The following is a 17,128-nucleotide window of genomic DNA, read 5'->3' as shown; positions in this document are numbered from 1 at the left end:
CTGACTGCATTTTTCTCACAAACCACACCAGGAATTCCCATTGGCTCTTCCTTCTAAAATATACTCAGACTCCAACTGCAGCTGACCCTTTAACAATGAGGGAGATTAGGGGCACAGACAACCTCCCCACCTCTATGCAGTCAAAAATCTAAGTATAGGGGCGCCTGGGTGGCTCAGTGGGTTAAGGCCTCTGCCTTCAGCTCAGGTCATGATCTCGGGGTCCTGGGATCGAGCCCCACATCGGGCTCTCTGCTCAGCGGGGAGCCTGCTTCCCCCTCTCTCTCTCTGCCTGCCTCTCTGCCTATTTGGGATCTCTGTCAAATAAATAAATAAAATCTTTAAAAAAAAAAAAAAATCTAAGTATAACTTTTGACTCCTCCAAAACTTAGCAGCTTACTGTTGACCAGAAGCCTTATCAATAACAAATAGCTGGGCACCTGGGTGGCTCAGTGGGTTAAGCCGCTGCCTTCGGCTCAGGTCATGATCTCAGGGTCCTGGGATCGAGGCCCACATCGGGCTCTCTGCTCAGCAGGGAGCCTGCTTCCCTCTCTCTCTCTCTCTGCCTGCCTCTCTGTCTACTTGTGATCTCTCTCTGTCAAATAAATAAATAAAATCTTTAAAAAAAAACAAACAAACAGCTGTTTAACACATATTTTGTGTATGTATTACATACTGTATTCTTAGAATAAAGCTAGAGAAAAGAAAATATTAGGAAAATACATCTACAGTACTGTACTATAAAAAATGCACAGATAAGCAGACCCATGCAGTTCAAACCCATGTTGTTCAAGGGTCAACTTGTACCAGCTACCACCTCCACTACCATTCTGTTCTAAGCCACCATGGTTTCTTACCTGCACTAGTTCTCACAATTCTACTCCTGCTTTCCATATGGTCCATTCTCAAACTCAGCAGCCAGTATAATTCCATAAAGGGAAAGGGAAATTCCATCTATCATTTTCTTCTGTACCACACCCCTGTTAAAAATAAAACCACAGGCCCAAAATGGCATCACTTGGGCTAGGCGAAGTCACCAAATGAAGTAATACCTGACCTAAGTGGAGTATCGACCTCCCCTAGAAATGCAGTCTTAACCAGTCAGTCAGGAATTTTCTGATTAGCAGAAATGAAGTAATCTGTCACAAGGACCCACTCCGTCCCCCAATGGAAGATGGAGTAATCAGCATAATCAGACCCCTTGCCCTTCCCTTTAAGGGAAGGGGATCTAGCCCAAAACCTTATTTTATTTTATTTTATTTTATTTTATTTTTTTGCTAATAACCTTCTTGCTCCACCCTTCTTCCTATAAAAACCTTCCATTTTGTACATATCCTTGGAGCTCTCCTTTACTTGCTAGGTGGGATGCTGCAGATTCATGAGTCACTTAATAAAGCCAATTAGATCTTCAAATTTATTTGGATGAATTTTGTTTCTTAACACCCAGGTATTTACTGTTATCACTGACTATTTCCATCTTTTTGCTCAAGTGTCATCTTCTCAGAGAGGCACCCCTTGACTATCCACATAAAGAAGTGTTAGTCCCCACATTCCTATTCCTTTTATCCTTTCTTTACATTCTCTGCAACAACTGCTCCCTCCCTCCTGACATGCATCCATGTTGGTGCATCTTCCTCGACTGAACATCAGCTCAAGAAGACTTCTGCTGGGACGCCTGGGTGGCTCAGTCGGTTGAGATGCTGCCTTCAGCTCAGGTCATGATCCTGGGGTCCTGGAATCGAGTCCCACATTGGGCTCCTTGTCCAGCAGGGAGCCTGCTTCTCTCTCTGCCTCTGCCTGCCACTCTGCCTGCTTGTGTTCTCTGACAAATAAATAAATAAAAATCTTTAAAAAAAAAAAAGAAGAAGAAGAAGAAGAAGAAGACTTCTGTTAACTACTTTATGAGGCCTAAAAGAGTATATTATAGACAAAACTTGTTGAATAAAAATCTCACCAATTGTTTCAGGAGAACTTCAATGTTCTAAACATCAAAATGTCCCCAGAGTTTGTATAAGTGGGAGTGTTTCGATCCTGAATGTCAAACATGCCTGTTTTCCTGGTAGTAATTTATTAAACTTATGCTTTTTTAGGGGCACCTGACTGGCTCAGTCAGTAGAGCATGTGATTGTTGATCTTGGAGTCAAGACGTCGAGCCCCAAGATGGGTGCAGCAGTTTACTTTTTTAAAAATGCTTTATTTGCCATCATTATCCATATTATTTGGCTAGTCCAAAATGGATTTTTTTTTTTTTAAGATTTTATCCTTAAGTAATCTCTACACCCAATGTGGAGCTCAAACTCATAACCCCAAAGATCAAGAGTCGCATGCTCTACCAACTGAACCAGCCAGACTCCCTTCAATAGATCATATTTTGATTTACCTGAACTCTCTAATTCCATTCATAATCTAAAGTATTAGAAAGCCCTCTATATTTTACTAGCTACCTGAAAATCTGGTTTTATTTTCTGACACCCTCCAAAAGTCACGGTAGATGTTTCAGGAGACAAATCTCAAATCCTGATCTATTCTTTTTCTCTCTCCACCAATCCTCTCCCCAGAACTAAGCTTTAAATACAGCTTTAAACACATTTAAGGAAAATCTCTGATATTTAGATCCCAAACCACCTTTCTCCATAGCAAGATCTAACACAAGGCAATTCAAAATCTACCACGTAAATTAAATCAAAGATTACATCTGTGACCCTTGCCCACACAATTTGGGTCAATCTAAAACTCACTTTTTTACCTTTTACCTTTTTACCTTTGCCTCATTTAATTCCCTAAGTCCCCCTGACCTTCCCTACCAGCTGTCTTCAACATGTATGACATGGAGGTGAAGGGTGAATTAATGAGCCTTAAGAGGAAGCTACTTGATAATTTTCAGGCAGAAAGTAAAGCCCATCTAGATTTGTTTTGGGAGTCTTTGTAATGTGACAGAACCTTAAATGGGGATTTTACTTCCTCTACAAACTATTTCATCTGCGACTTGTGTTTACTGAAGATATTTAGACACACCTTGAGCAGGACTGTTTTTTAATCTACAAAAAGGTATTTGGATTGTCTTAGGTCCTTCTGAAAAGCGATGGACCAGCATCCTGCCCCACTTCAAAAATGAGTTGGCTTCTTGTTACTATGGTGATGAGCACCCTGTGAACAGACAATTTGCCATTTGCTTAAAATTCAAAGCATTTTGTAGCTTTGTTTTTTATCAGGAACAAGGTGAGAGGAGCAGTAGAACCAATTATGGAATATATTTATAAACACTTAGAAGGAGTGTGTTTCTTGATTCTGAATAACAAGATTTTAAACTGTTTAGTTTACAGGAAAAAATGTACGAAATAAATGGACTGAAGGAAATAAATATGTTGGACTATATTCTAACATGAACAGCTCTATACCATTGCTGAACTTGCCGCTGAGGTTCTTAGATTGGTTTTCCGATTGGTCACACATACACAAAACACATTAGTTTTCTCACTTGCATTAGTCTCCTACTAGTCTCCTACAATGAGTTTTGTGTATGTGTAACAACCATCAGCCTGGAAGGGAAGAAAAATCCACTCGACTAGGTATTAACCAAGTAGTACAAGCCCAATGCTCCTGAACCATTAGCAGTTTGAAAGAAAGATGCCACAGTGCAATAAATTCCTAAAAGGAAACAATGTTCAGTGCCTATTCCTGATTTTCAAAAAATTCTTACCAAACAGGAAAACTTGACCTTAATAAAAGGAAACATAAATTTATAGAACACAGCATATCCAATAGCAAAATATTAAAAAGATTCCCATCCTATATCCAGGAACAAAACAAAGATGCCAGCCAGCACATTACCAAAAAACAAGAACTAAAATATTCAAAGGGAAGAGACAAGAATCTCTCCTTATTTGCAAACTATAGGTTATGGGGTTTTCCTGTTAAAAATCAAATTAAATATTACTTGGTCTAATAGTTCAAAAACTTACCAGACAAAAGATCAAAATATAAAATCAAACAAAAAACACTAAACAAAAAATTACCACATGTCCCAACAAGTCTATTCCTAGGGATATACCTCCAAAGAACTGAAGACAAGACACTCAAACAGTTGTACACAAATTTCATAGCAGCACTATTTAAAACAGGTAAAAAGTGAAAGGTAAAAACAAACCAGATGTCCATCAGTGGACGACTGGATAAACTATGGTATATGCATACAACAGATTAATGAAGTGATGGTACAAGCACTTGTAGAGAGCAAGATGGGAGCACCTGGGTGGCTCAGTCCTTTAAACATCCAACTCTTGATTTTGGCTCAGGTCATGATCTCAGGGTCATGAGTGCAAGGCCCGTGTTGGGCTCTGCATTCAGCAGGGAGTCTGCTTGAGATTCTCTCTCTCTCCCTCTGCCCACCCCTCAGGAGAAAGCAAGATGGAGTCGTCAACCAGGGGACTGTGTCAAGCAACGACACAAGCAGATAAGGGTACTATAGCTATGAGGTATCACCAAGACAAGTACCAGTTAACAACACCCCAGAATTGATAACGAGCAGAAGCAGAGGAGATCTGCAGGGTCCAAAACTGATTAAATCCCTTTAAAAAGAGAGAATTTTTGCAGCAAACTGTCAGATTCTTCAGACATTGACCCTTCCATGTCTGATCATTTAAAAAGGGCATTTGCCACCAAAGGCTCTGCCTGACTGACCTCCAAACTGAGATCATTCACTCCTTGAACACAGTAAGCAGTAAGTGCCAAGGGCTGACCCAGACAGGACAGAGGCCTTACTTACCTCAACTGTGTGCTCACAGACTGACTGCTCAGGCAGACTTCTCATTTGGTTTGTTAACTCCCTGTCCCCTATGTTATCATGTTTGTTGTGTGACTTGTGTTCTGCTTTGTGTGCCCTGTAAGAAGCCACGTGAATCATGTGATGAAATGTCACTGAGTCTGCAATCCTGAACCTGCTTTATAATTATGTTAACCCTGCTTCATGAGTGAATAAAACTGACGTTGTGGAAAGTCACGACTTCTGAGTGCACCTTCACAGCATGCTCATGACAATACTACAACATGGATGAACTTTGAAAACAGTATGTTAAGTGAAAGAATTCAGACACAAAAGATCCCTTATTTTACGATCCATATGCAGGAAATGTCCAGAATAGGCAAACCTATAGAGACAGAAAGTAGATTAATGGTTGCCTAGGGGCTTGTTGGAGAGTGGGGACAAGGGGTCAGAGGGTGGGGAGTGACAGGTATGAAGTTTCTTCTAAGGGGTTATGAAAATTAGGTGATGGTTGCACAACTTTGTAACTATACTAAACACCAGTGAACTGTATACTCTTAAAAGGCGAATCTTATGGCATGGAATTTATATCTAAATTTAAAAAGAGAACAGTCAATAAGATTTGTGGTGGGAAAAATAAAATTCTCAAAACATACATAAAAACTAGAGTAATCAAAACGGCATGGAAAGAGATCAGAAATAAATAGTTCAAGAAAACAACATTCTAGGGGCGCCTGGGTGGCTCAGTGGTTAAAGCCTCTGCCTTCGGCTCAGGTCATGATCTCAGGGTCCTGGGATCGAGTCCCGCGTCGGGCTCTCTGCTCAGCAGGGAGCCTGCCTCCTCCTCTCTCTCTCTCTCTCTGCCTGCCTCTCTGCCTACTTGTGATCTGTCAAATAAATAAATAAATAATCTTTAAAAAAAAAAAAGAAAAGAAAAGAAAACAACATTCTAAATGATTAAAGCAGGATGTTTGAATAAACTGAGAAAACTGGGTATCTGAGTGAAAGGTAGATGCCTACTTCATCATAAAAACTTAAAAGTGCCAGAATGAGTAAAATGTAAAATCCAAGGGCGCCTAGGTGGTTCAGTCAGTTAAGTGTCCAATTCTTGATCTCAGCTCAGGTCTCCATCTCAGGGTTGTGAGTTCAAGCCCCAAGTGAAGACTACTTTAAAAAAAAGTAAAATCCAATTCTGCCAAATATGAATGATTCTGAACTCTTAGTGGGAAGTAACTCCTCCTTCCTTAAATATACAAAATACTGACATATCTGACTAAACACAAATTCTAAGTATCTATTTGTGGAGAAGACACCATAAAGTTAAAACATAAGCAAAAGACTGGGAGAATAGTGTATGTAATATATATACAAAGGATTAATTTCCATGATATTAAAAACTTCACCCAACCAATGGAATGGAAGCAGGTAAGAGGGGACAGTATTTTCGTATAATACTATTGGTGTAAAACAAAACTGAAAAGACTATGTGTAATTTGCAAATACACAGAAAAATACATTAATGTCCAGCAAACTGGTCAATTGGGAGGAGAGTTAGGGACTTTTTTTTTTTTAATCTATTTTCAATGTTTGGGTTTCTGACCACAGTATATATATTAATTTTATAATACCAAAAACAATTTAAGAAGGAAAAAAGTCTGAGAGGCAAACTTTAAGTAGCTGAGGGACACTAAAGGATTTTTAAGGGGAAGTAGCATGGTTGGTTCAGTATTTTTGACAGATCCCTGGAGCAGCTTTATAGAGAATGGATAGGAGACACACCAGTTTGGAATCAGTATTGATTCATTTCATTCAACGAATGTTAAACACCTACTGGGTCTTGGCACTGAGCTAAGCACTGGGACCAGTTAGAAATGTCACAAGTTATCCCTCCAAAAGGTCATATATACCTACTTTGGGCAATGGTGCAAAGGAAATAAAGGAAAATACCTAATCTTTTTTTTAGTGGGAGGAGAAGTGAGGGATGTATGTAAAACTTTTGTCATTTTAAGACATCAGTAGATAAAATCCTTCTGATATTCCTTGTATTACAAGAGGACCAGGTATTCCTGATAAGTATAACCCACATTTTTACAACTCACTGAGGAAAAAAGCAATAAAAACCAGTATCAGCCTTGCTCTTAGAAGTAACTGTCTTATTTTCAAGATTCTTTGACTTTGGAAAGTCCAAGTCCTAAAAATCTCTAAAAGAAGAAATTTCAAAGCCTTCAATAGTCATTTTCTGTCCTTTTAAAAAGTCTGTGGTTTTGTCAAAGATGAATAAAAAGAGGACACAATATTAACAGCCCAAAAGAAAAACATTTTAGTGAATCATATAAAAGATATTTTTAATTATGCCTTAATCTGCATTGGTTTCTTTTTAGACGTGTTCCCATTTTATCACAGCCATCTGCTATTTCAACAGCAAGCCAGTTTTAACAAGTTTTAATAAAGACCATGACTGTACATAAAAATTTTTTAAACTTTCCCACCTTAAAACTTACTTAAATGTCCCCTAAGTGAAAGGAGGCAGAAAAAAGAAACTGCTGGTAAATTTGGTGAAAAGTTCACCGTACCACTTGGCTTAGGATATTTCAAAATCTGAGCGGTGCGGCAGCAGCTCGGTTATACCTTAAGGCTCGCTGCTTTGCCATCTACAGCTGAGAACAGGAGCTCTTCTGAGGTTGCTGGTCAGCAGGCAATCACCGTCATCTTGACAAAGCCTACTGCCGAGTGAGCTTTTCTTAAATCTACCACAGTGCTACCATAATTCTCCCCACACCATGCAGACAAGGTCCCTCATTTATAGATTTCCTATTTCACATGCATGATGTGGGCAACACCAAGGTAAATCCAAGTCCGTTTCTGAGGGCTTGCATGTATGGTATGGTAAGTATGGTATGCATGCCAGTCATAGGACCTAAATATCTCAAAACAGTCCCAATTTCACAGTATTCTATTGTTTTCACCTACGGTGATTTGTTAAAAATGTGATGATGATTTAATAGTTAGACTCATGTAAGTTTTTTTATGTGAATAAAGTTCAAAACACGGAAAAAAAGCTTTTCAGGCTCTCCATAGAATTTTGGTCCTGAGCACATAACATATGGGAAAAAACCTAACCTAATCCTCTCGACCAATCCTGAGAAAGAGATGCATTTCTTCCTAGGCAGGAGATCAGAAATTACAATTTTTAAAAATCCAACCAAACAAAAAGACAAAGTCAGGGCGCCCGGGTGGCTCAGTGGGTTAAGCCGCTGCCTTCGGCTCAGGTCATGGTCTCAGGGTCCTGGGATCGAGCCCCGCATCGGGCTCTCTGCTCAGCGGGGAGCCTGCTTCCCCCTCTCTCTCTGCCTGCCTCTCTGCCTACTTGTGGTCTCTGTCTGTCAAATACATAAATAAAATCTAAAAAAAAAAAGAAAAAGCGATTAGCACATATGAAGAGTCTGACCTGGATTTATAAACCAAAAACAAAACCTCCTAATTAAAACACAAAAGGTGGTGAGGACAGTAGAGACAAGAAAAAGGAGCAAGAAGCAGTGGTTGCCAGAAGCCCTTTTTGCAGAAATGTTTTGGGTTTTTTTTAAAGATTTTAATTATTTGAGAGAATGAGCAAGACAGGGAGGGAGCAAGCACAGGTGGGGTGAGGGGTGGGACGGGGGGGGGGGGGGGGGGGGTGGAGCCGGCTCCTGCTGAGCAAGGAGCCCAAAGCAGGACTGGACCCCAGCACCCTGGGATCATAACCTGAGCCAAAGGCAGACGCTTAACCAACCGAGCCACCCAGGCGCCCCAGAAATGCTTAATTTATCAACTGGATAGTCCTGTATTTATATCCTGTTAACATATTCTTTTTATCCACAGCTAAAACCTTTCAGGTATCTTAAATGCTAGAGTGGCCCACATTCTCTTTCTTACAGACTACAGGCAATTGTTTTTACTTAAGCTACTACCCTGGCACCCTATGACATTCCTACTCTGACCTTCTCCAAAGGTAACCATCAGTAGACAAGGGGGGATCTCAATGGACTATGAAATGGCCTGGTACGAAATTAAAGGAGAGTCCAACCAACCCAATCACATCAAATCTAATGTGGGGAAAGGGCACTGAATTTGAGCAGAAGAGGTTGCAAGTGGAGACAGAATCTTAAGATTAGAAGACTCACTAGATGATGGAGCAATCAATACCTGCCTGCTTCAGAGTGGATTAGATGACCAGGTCACCAGATCCAGCCACTGAAGGACAACCAGAATCACTACAGACCTTGGATGATTAAGTACTATTATCCCAATTCTCCTCAAACCAAACTATGTGACCTGATACTGCACTATGTGTTTCCTTACACCCCCACACATCCACATAAAAACCTAACATCTGATTTAATACCTACTTATAGTTACTTCCTGCTTTATGAAAAGAAAAAATCTCCTAGAATCAGAAGAATTATTTCCTGACTGTATTTATAGGACTTGCAAACCAGCAGGGGATTGGCTAAGCCTATTCAGAACCCCCTAAACTGCTAAGGTTATATACCTATTTATTTCAAGAATTATATCCCAGACTTCTGGGTAATACCAGATGGTGGACTAAACACATACCACTATTTGCTGATCCTTCCCCAAACACCTATGTGTTGTATTGTAGTGTAGTGTAGTGTAGTGTTTGTTTTTTTAAAGATACAAACCCAAAGGTACAAAGAGTACTAAAGATTACAGCCACACATTTTGGAAAGCTGAAATATAAATGGCTAAAAGGTAAAGGACTCAAAGACCCAAGAAAACTGAATCCTAAGGTAAGCATCAGGGAACACTCCCCCAAAAGGATAAGCAGAGATAAAATGGGAAGGGTTAACAGAAAATCTTCCTAAAATGAAATTCCCAGATGCAGTCTTTCAGACAGGCAGGCAAATGCCCTTCCCTCGCTCTTAAAATAGGCTGACAATAATCTATAGAGAGTTAAAAACAAAGGGTTATATGGACTAAGGGAATCACCAGATAAGATGAAGGCAGTTTAATATATGTACTAGATCCCTATCCACACTGTGTTGGTAAATATAAATGTTTAACAACTACCTAGGGGAAGCAGGGATATCAGGGGAGGAACAAGGGGAGTTATTTGTAATATCTGCTAAAATTTTTATGGTATAAATACTCTTACCATGGCTGCTTCAAGCTAAAAAATACCGCTATACGCAGAGTTCAGAAGATATGCATGGTAACCTATCATTAAACAGTATTTCCACCATATAAATTAGATGTAAATAACATCAAGAGCTTCCGTAATAACAAAATGTAATAAAATAATTAGGAGGTGGTGAATTTTTAATATTACTGATGTGATTAATATATTTCATTATAAGTTTGTTTAATCTTTAGTAACTGTTACATTTAGCAAGTGACTCACAAAGTTCCTAAAAATTTAAGAATGGTCTCTGATGTGCCAATACTAGTCACCAACCCTAGCCCCTCCTATCAATACCCTTTCCCAAAAGGCTGACAGTCAGGCCTTCATTTTCAGGCATGGGAGATTAGGAGAGACTTGTCAGGGGAATATTACCAATTAGTCTAGGAAAAATTTAAAGAAAATGACAAATTCTCAATCAAAATTCGTTCAGGGTACACCTGGGTGGCTCAGTCAGTTAAGCATCTGCTTTGGCTCAGGTCATGATCCCAGGGTCCTGGGATCCAGTCCTACTTTGGGCTCCCTGCTCAGTGGGAACTTGCTTCTTCCTCTGCCTGCCACTCCCCCTGCTTGCATGTGCGCTCGCGCTCTCTCTCTTCCTCTCCCTCTCTCACTCTCGCTCTTGTTCTCCTTCTCTGACAAATACATAAAATCTTAAAAAACAAAAAAATTGTTTGGCCAGATCTTCCTATGGTGAAGCTGACAACTGCTAAGTCCTACTACATATTCAGAGCTTCCAATCAGCTAAGATCCCACTACTAAATATCAGCAAAGAGCCAAGAATTGTTAGGACTCTCTGGCATAAAAAAGATGAAACAGAAAAACCAAGGTGGAAGGGAGAGCAGGGTCAGCTTCATAGGTATGTGACCTACACAGTCAGAGTACCCCGCACTTAGAAGAGCTCTGTGTTAGGTTTAATTCTTTACTGTTATTGTCTTGAAATTCTTCAATAAATGACTGACACTGCCACTCTGTACTTGGCCCTGCAAATTACAGAGCTAGTCCTTACAGAGTTTATGCAAACCGAAGAAATCTCTGGGGGAAAAGACAGCATGAATATTTTCAGAAACATAAAAGAAAATATCACAAACGTGAAGAACAGTAAGCTTTAAAAAGGAAAGAAAAGAAAAGAAAAAAACTAAGTGAAAGTGAGCAAAACCATGCCTTCTTGGTAATTAAAAAATGCAACAGCCAAAATGAAAAACTCATTAGAATAGCATAACAAGATTGGAAGATCAATTCAGCAAGTCCAATACCTGAGTAACAGAGTTCAAGAGAAAATAATAGGGGAAAAAAAGGAAAAAGTAGGGGAGAAAATCGGGGTGCCTGGCTAGCTCAGCTGGAAGAACATGCAATTCTTTTTTTTAAGATATTATTTATTTATTTGTCAGAGAGAGAGAGAGCAAGTGCATAACAGTGAGCACAAGTGGCAGGCTTAGAGAGAAGCAGGCTCCCCACTTAGCAAGAAGCCCAATGCAGGACTCTATCCCAGGACTCTGGGATCATGACCTGAGCCAAAGGCAGATAGATGCTTAACTGACTGAGCTACTCATGCGTCCCATGAGCATGCAATTCTTTTTTTTTTTTTTTAAAGATTTTTTTTTACTAATCTGACAGAGAGAGATCATACGTAGGCAGAGGCAGGCAGGGGGGCGCGGGGCGGGGGGGGAAGCAGGCTCTCTGTTGAACAGAGGGCTGGATGGGGGTCTTGATCCCAGGAGCCTGAGATCATGACCTGAGTGGAAGGCAGAGGCTTAACCCACTAAGCCACCCACGCACCGGAGCATGCATGCAATTCTTGATCTGGAGGTCATAAGTCTGAGCCCCATGCTGGGTGTAGAGAGTAATTAAATGAATTGAAATAAAGAGAGTGGGGAGAAAGTCATCAACAAAGTAGTTCCCTGATTTAAAGGGTTCATCCAGTACTCAGCACAATGGACAGAACCAAACTCACACTAAGTCACCTTACCATGCAATTTCCAACACTGAGAAACAAAGAAAAGAACCAATCACATAAATTATCAGGAACCTAATATATCAGAATATATTCTGCCAAAATAAAAGCATAAACCAATAAACAGGAAAACAGGAGATCTAGAAAACAAGAAATCCAACACAAAGAGGTAAGACGTAACCCCAAGACGCTGGTGAGGAAAAGTCCCAGGATAAAAGCTGTGCATAAAAATAGTGGCAACCAGTCCAGATGGAAGCACATCTTTAAGAATACGGGAAACTAAGTGAATATCTGAAGTGTCAGAACTTCCTGAAAGGAAATATGGACAAGATATAATCTGAACTACATTAGTGAGTAGTTTCAAATTAAATGTAAATAATAACAAAAAAAATTAAAATTTCAGGGAAACCCAAAAGTTGTATAGAAAAGTACAAATTTACGGGCGCCTGGGTGGCTCAGTGGGTTAAGCCGCTGCCTTCGGCTCGGGTCATGATCTCAGGGTCCTGGGATCGAGTCCCGCATCGGGTTCTCTGCTCAGCAGAAAGCCTGCTTCCCTCTCTCTCTCTGCCTGCCTCTCTGCCTACTTGTGATCTCTCTCTCTCTCTGTCAAATAAATAAATAAATAAATCTTAAAAAAAAAAAAAAAAAGAAAAGTACAAATTTTCATAGATTACTCTGTGGCTTAACTGTGAATAGCATGTTCAGTCTTTTTTTTTTTTTTAAGATTTTATTTATTTGAGAGAGACAGTGTGTGGTGTGTGCATGTGTGCATGAGCGGGGGGGGGGGGGGGGGTAGGGGAGGGCAGGAGCAAAGGGGGAGGGAGGGAGAAATAGACTCCCTGCTGAGCAGGGCCTCCCGCCCAATGAGGGGCTAAGCTCCTAGGATGCTAAGATCATGACCCCAGCCAAAGGCAGACCCTTAATGAACTGAGCCACCCTGGTACCCCACGTGTTCTGTCTTAACTGTGTACACACTGAATATCAATTTAACCCAAGTTAAAAACAACTACATTAGGACCAGAGAAGAAAAAGTAAAAAGGGTACCTGGGGAAGTCAAGGAAGAACTAAACCCTGCCAGAATGGGAAATCAAGAAATACTGCCTAGGGGCGCCTGGGTGGCTCAGCGGGTTAAAGCCTCTGCCTTCGGCTTGGGTTGTGGTCCCAGGGTCCTGGGATCGAGCCCCACATGGGGCTCTCTGCTCAGCGGGGAGCCTGCTTCCCTTCCTCTCTCTGCCTGCCTCTCTGCCTACCTGTGATCTCTGTCTGTCAAATAAATAAATAAAATCTTTAAAAAAAAAAAAAAAAGAAATACTGCCTAAAGCTGAGAAATCAAGAAATCAGAATACAAACATGCTGTTATGAATGACAGTATTCAGAACCTGCTACCCCAAAATATGGTGCCTTGGCATACTGAGTATTTTAAACTGAAGAAATGTGAGAAACGGCAGGTGCAGCAAGGACTTTCTGACCTTCCCTTCTCTCCTGAACCAGGGCCTAAGATCTTCAAGTAAGAGATGTCCTTCGTATACCTGGACCTGGAGGAAAGAAACACCCCTTTCTGTGAAGATAGAGGGATACAGAGAGAAAGCCAAAGGAAATGGCTTTGCTAAGTTTCTCCAGTTTAGTACCCTTAGTTTATACTCTTTAATATGATCACATTTTTATGACATTCCACTCTTCCATCAAATGTAGTATAAAAATACTCAGGCTTAACTATTTCTTTAGATCTTCATTTCCTTATGAAACCTCCTGTGTCATATAAACCTTTTATTAAATAAATTTGTATGCTTTTCTCTTGTTAATCTGTCTTTTGTCAGTTCAACTTACAGGGCCCCAGCTGGAGAACCTAGAAGGGTAGTAGGAAAAAAAATTTTCCTCCTCTACAGGAACACAGAGATAAATGCAAAAAGAATCAGCTGTAAGAAATTAAAACGTATGCCTCTAGAGAGGGAGAGTGGGAGATGAAGTGGGAGGAGAACTGCTGCTTTTCAAAACACATCTTATAAAGCTATTAAATCATTTTGCACATTTAAAACTTTAATAAAAAATACAAAATAAAAACATGAGAAAAACAAGCAGAAAAACTTCACAATGTTTTAGATCATGACTCCCCTTTCATATTACAAGTTTTCTCAACAAATTTCTCCTTCCATTTGTTGTAGTTTTTCCAAATTTTCTACAAAAAATGTATTACTTGTATAATAAAAAGTTAAGCATCTTATTACCGTCTAATGATGTATGAAAGATGTTAGGGTTTGGAACCAATGGCCAAGACGGAATTCTTGAAATGTCTTTGGTGCAAAAAGGTAGTTTTATTAAAGCATGGGGACAGGATCCATGTGCAGGAAGAGCTGCACTGGAGTCATGAGGAGAGGCTGATTATATACTTTCAAGTTCGGAGGGGGAGGGGATAGCTTAAGTCTCTAAGGAATTTTGGAAGCAAGGTTTCCAGGACCTTGAAGGGGCTAGCTGTTGTTAGGAAAAGGTCATCTATTGCTATCTAATAAAACCTTAGTCGAGAGACCCTTCAGATTTTTATCAGTGGGTCATATGCTTGGGGGATGCCTGCAAAAATATATCTTGGGAGATAGAGATAAAGGAAGTTTCCAAAGGAATTTTTATATGTTAAAGTAGACTTACAGGATCCTGGGGGATCAGGCTAAGATTAAGAATCGCTTTTGCCAGGGCGCCTGGGTGGCTCAGTGGGTTAAAGCCTCTGCCTTTTGCTCAGGTCATGATCCCAGGGTCCTGGGATCGAGCCCCACATCTGGCTCTCTGCTCAGCAGGGAGCCTGCTTCCTCCTCTCTCTCTGCCTGCCTCTCTGCCTACTTATGATCTCTGTCAAATAAATAAAATCTTAAAAAAAAAAAAACATCATTAAGAATCCCTTTTGCCCTTAGCAAAATATTAACATCAAGGCAGCTGAGTTCCTACAGGAGTATCACTCTGCCTGTTTCAAGAACGTGTCTATGGGCTGTAAGTAGAACGGAAATTTAATTTTTCTTTTGCCTTTGTTTTCCCACACCACCTAATATTCAAAATCATCTGTAACTCTAACTACTAGTTAAGGATATTGCTGGGTCACATGATACCTAATCTGGCACAACTCAGGAAAAGGTGGTGGTTTACCTTCCAGAAGGTAGTTAGCTCAGCAGTTGATACCAAATGACCCCATATGTCACACTGGGTTTCCCTAGGCAAGCCTACATTCTTTCCAAACACCAGAAAGAGATTTTCCACTGAACTCTGTGAAAAATTCAAATAAACATAATTAACTCTAGAATGTGACTTTAAGGGGGCAACAAATTCAATTCCTTTCATACCTTTACTATGCCTGACACTAAATTAAAAGTTTTCAGTACACAGAAATTGTAATATACCATATGTTTTATTTGAACACAACTGGAGAGCATTTGTTTTTATTCTGTCTTACATAGCTGTCAGGTCAGCTATTAGCTGTCAGCTGTCTAGCTAGCTAGAAAAGTTATTATGGTCAGAGTTTGCAAAACACAGTTCAGATAAATAAATGTCACATCCTCTGTTCACCTTCACCATGAATGGCGCGTATGGTCATGGTCATCACAGGATGTTTAAGAAGGAATTTGCTTAGCACAGAGAACTAAGCCAATCTGCAAACCTATGTAGGCCAGCCAAGGCAGCTAGCTACACATGGTTTCGCTTACTCCCTTAAGAGTGATTTGGTTTGTTTGGATTTGGTATAGAACCATTTCTGGATTTAAGGAAAACTAAACAAGATTTTACAGCTAGTTATGTTGGCAGGCAGGCAGCCATGGAGAAATCCTAATCTGAAAAAGATTCCTTTTGCACTTAAAATTAAGGTAGGCTAGACGTATATAAAGACGTGTTCTACATTCCTCATCTTCATCCTTGATGAGGGAGCAGGAGGCTGGCTGAGGACAAAGCAAAAGCTGGCACCTTGCACCCCCTCTCCATCCGCTCTCCCTCAGTCATACGTGTAGCATTCCTCAGGCAGCCCTGACTGCCGTGAATGATAAACCAAGAGTTAACTTGCAGAGATCACAATCCTGCCAGACAGGAGTCTCCCTTGGCTTACAAATGTCCTAAATCTCACTCACAAAGACGACTGATAGCAGGATTGTGACATCCACCAAAAAATCTCCCAACTATCTTGATGTTAATGGCTGGCCTAAAGACAACATTGATGAAGCCGCAAGGGCAAGGCCTCCAGTAGGCCTCCGAAATCCTGGCACCTTGTAGGCCCTCTTTAGCATATGAAAACTCCACTGAAACCTTCCTTCCCCTCACCTTCCCCCAACCGCAGGGTACAGAACTTGCCATCCCTCACAACCCGGGGCAGCTGCATCTCCGCCTGCCCATGGGTCCTGTCCCCGTGCTTTAATAAACCACCTTTTTGCACCAGAGATGTATTAAGAATTTTTTCTTAGCCGTCGGCTCCGAACCTCACCCCACCGAACCTGACCTAGGTTCTGGGACTTCATCAATCCTGCCTAATCATGACAAAGATTATCTTGTCTTCATTATTAATTAGTAAACCCTGGCATGTCAATGTGGCCTGCAGGATCATGAAGACTCCCCTCACACACACCCCACCTAACACCAGTAAAATATCTGGCAAAAATTACCAAATTTTTCTCACACTGGCAACCAGAACAAGCTGCTACCAGGAGAATTTTTTTCTTCAAAGTCAAATTAAATTTTGCCAATGTAAGAAAAAATTTCAGATTAATGGCTGTTAACCACTTTAATCTTATGATATTCAAAACTTCTTATTCACACTACAGTGCTTTAGGTAAATAATACTAATCTCTTCCGGCTTCTAGATAGCTTGCAGACTTAGGGAAGTTCATCTAATTTCTTACTACCTCCATCTACCCCAGCTCACTGTCCCCAAAAAAGAAGCTTGAGTCTTTTGTTTTGTTTTTGAAACAGCTTGCTATTTCCATCCCGAGTTTTCCCAAACTATTTTGGGGTCCTGACAATTTTGTCAGTGACTAAGTCTCCCCCTGGGAATAGCTGCCTCATTATCACTATTAAAAACAGTCACTCCTAATACTGACTGATAAGGATCTGGAAACTCATTGTAACTTCGAGAATGCAAATCCCACCCTACCCAAAGATAAATGCATTTCAAATGGAAAAACAGACTCACTGCAGGACAGAACTCCAGCCGGCTTTGTGTTCCAATTACAGTACTGAATTTTGTGCATATTCCTGATTCTTACTAACATGAAGAATC

The 17,128-nt window shown here is 40.4% G+C and overlaps 1 protein-coding gene and 1 long non-coding RNA gene across 6 annotated transcripts in view; both read right to left on the bottom strand.

Annotated features, from left to right (window-relative positions):
• The window catches only part of FBXO34 (F-box protein 34), a 144,266-nt gene that overhangs the window by 29,048 nt on the left and 98,090 nt on the right, over positions 1 to 17,128 (bottom strand). The window contains exon 2 of one of the 5 annotated variants that reach the window (XM_047736131.1): positions 855 to 977. The exons of the other annotated variants lie outside the window; for them this stretch is intronic. The gene's annotated coding sequence lies outside the window, so the exon portion shown is untranslated. The remainder of the gene's footprint in view (positions 1 to 854; positions 978 to 17,128) is intronic. 5 annotated transcript variants of the gene reach the window in all.
• On the bottom strand, positions 1,434 to 2,633 carry LOC125103995 (uncharacterized). Its single transcript, XR_007128555.1, has 2 exons — positions 1,883 to 2,633; positions 1,434 to 1,663 (listed from the first exon to the last, which is right to left on the bottom strand). It is a non-coding gene; the product is annotated as an uncharacterized LOC125103995 (long non-coding RNA).

This window comes from Lutra lutra, chromosome 7 (genome assembly GCF_902655055.1).
Source record: "Lutra lutra chromosome 7, mLutLut1.2, whole genome shotgun sequence".
In the NCBI taxonomy this organism is placed as follows: domain Eukaryota; kingdom Metazoa; phylum Chordata; class Mammalia; order Carnivora; family Mustelidae; genus Lutra; species Lutra lutra.
Note: the sequence above shows the minus strand (reverse complement) of the source record. Positions and strands in the feature narration are given on the sequence as shown.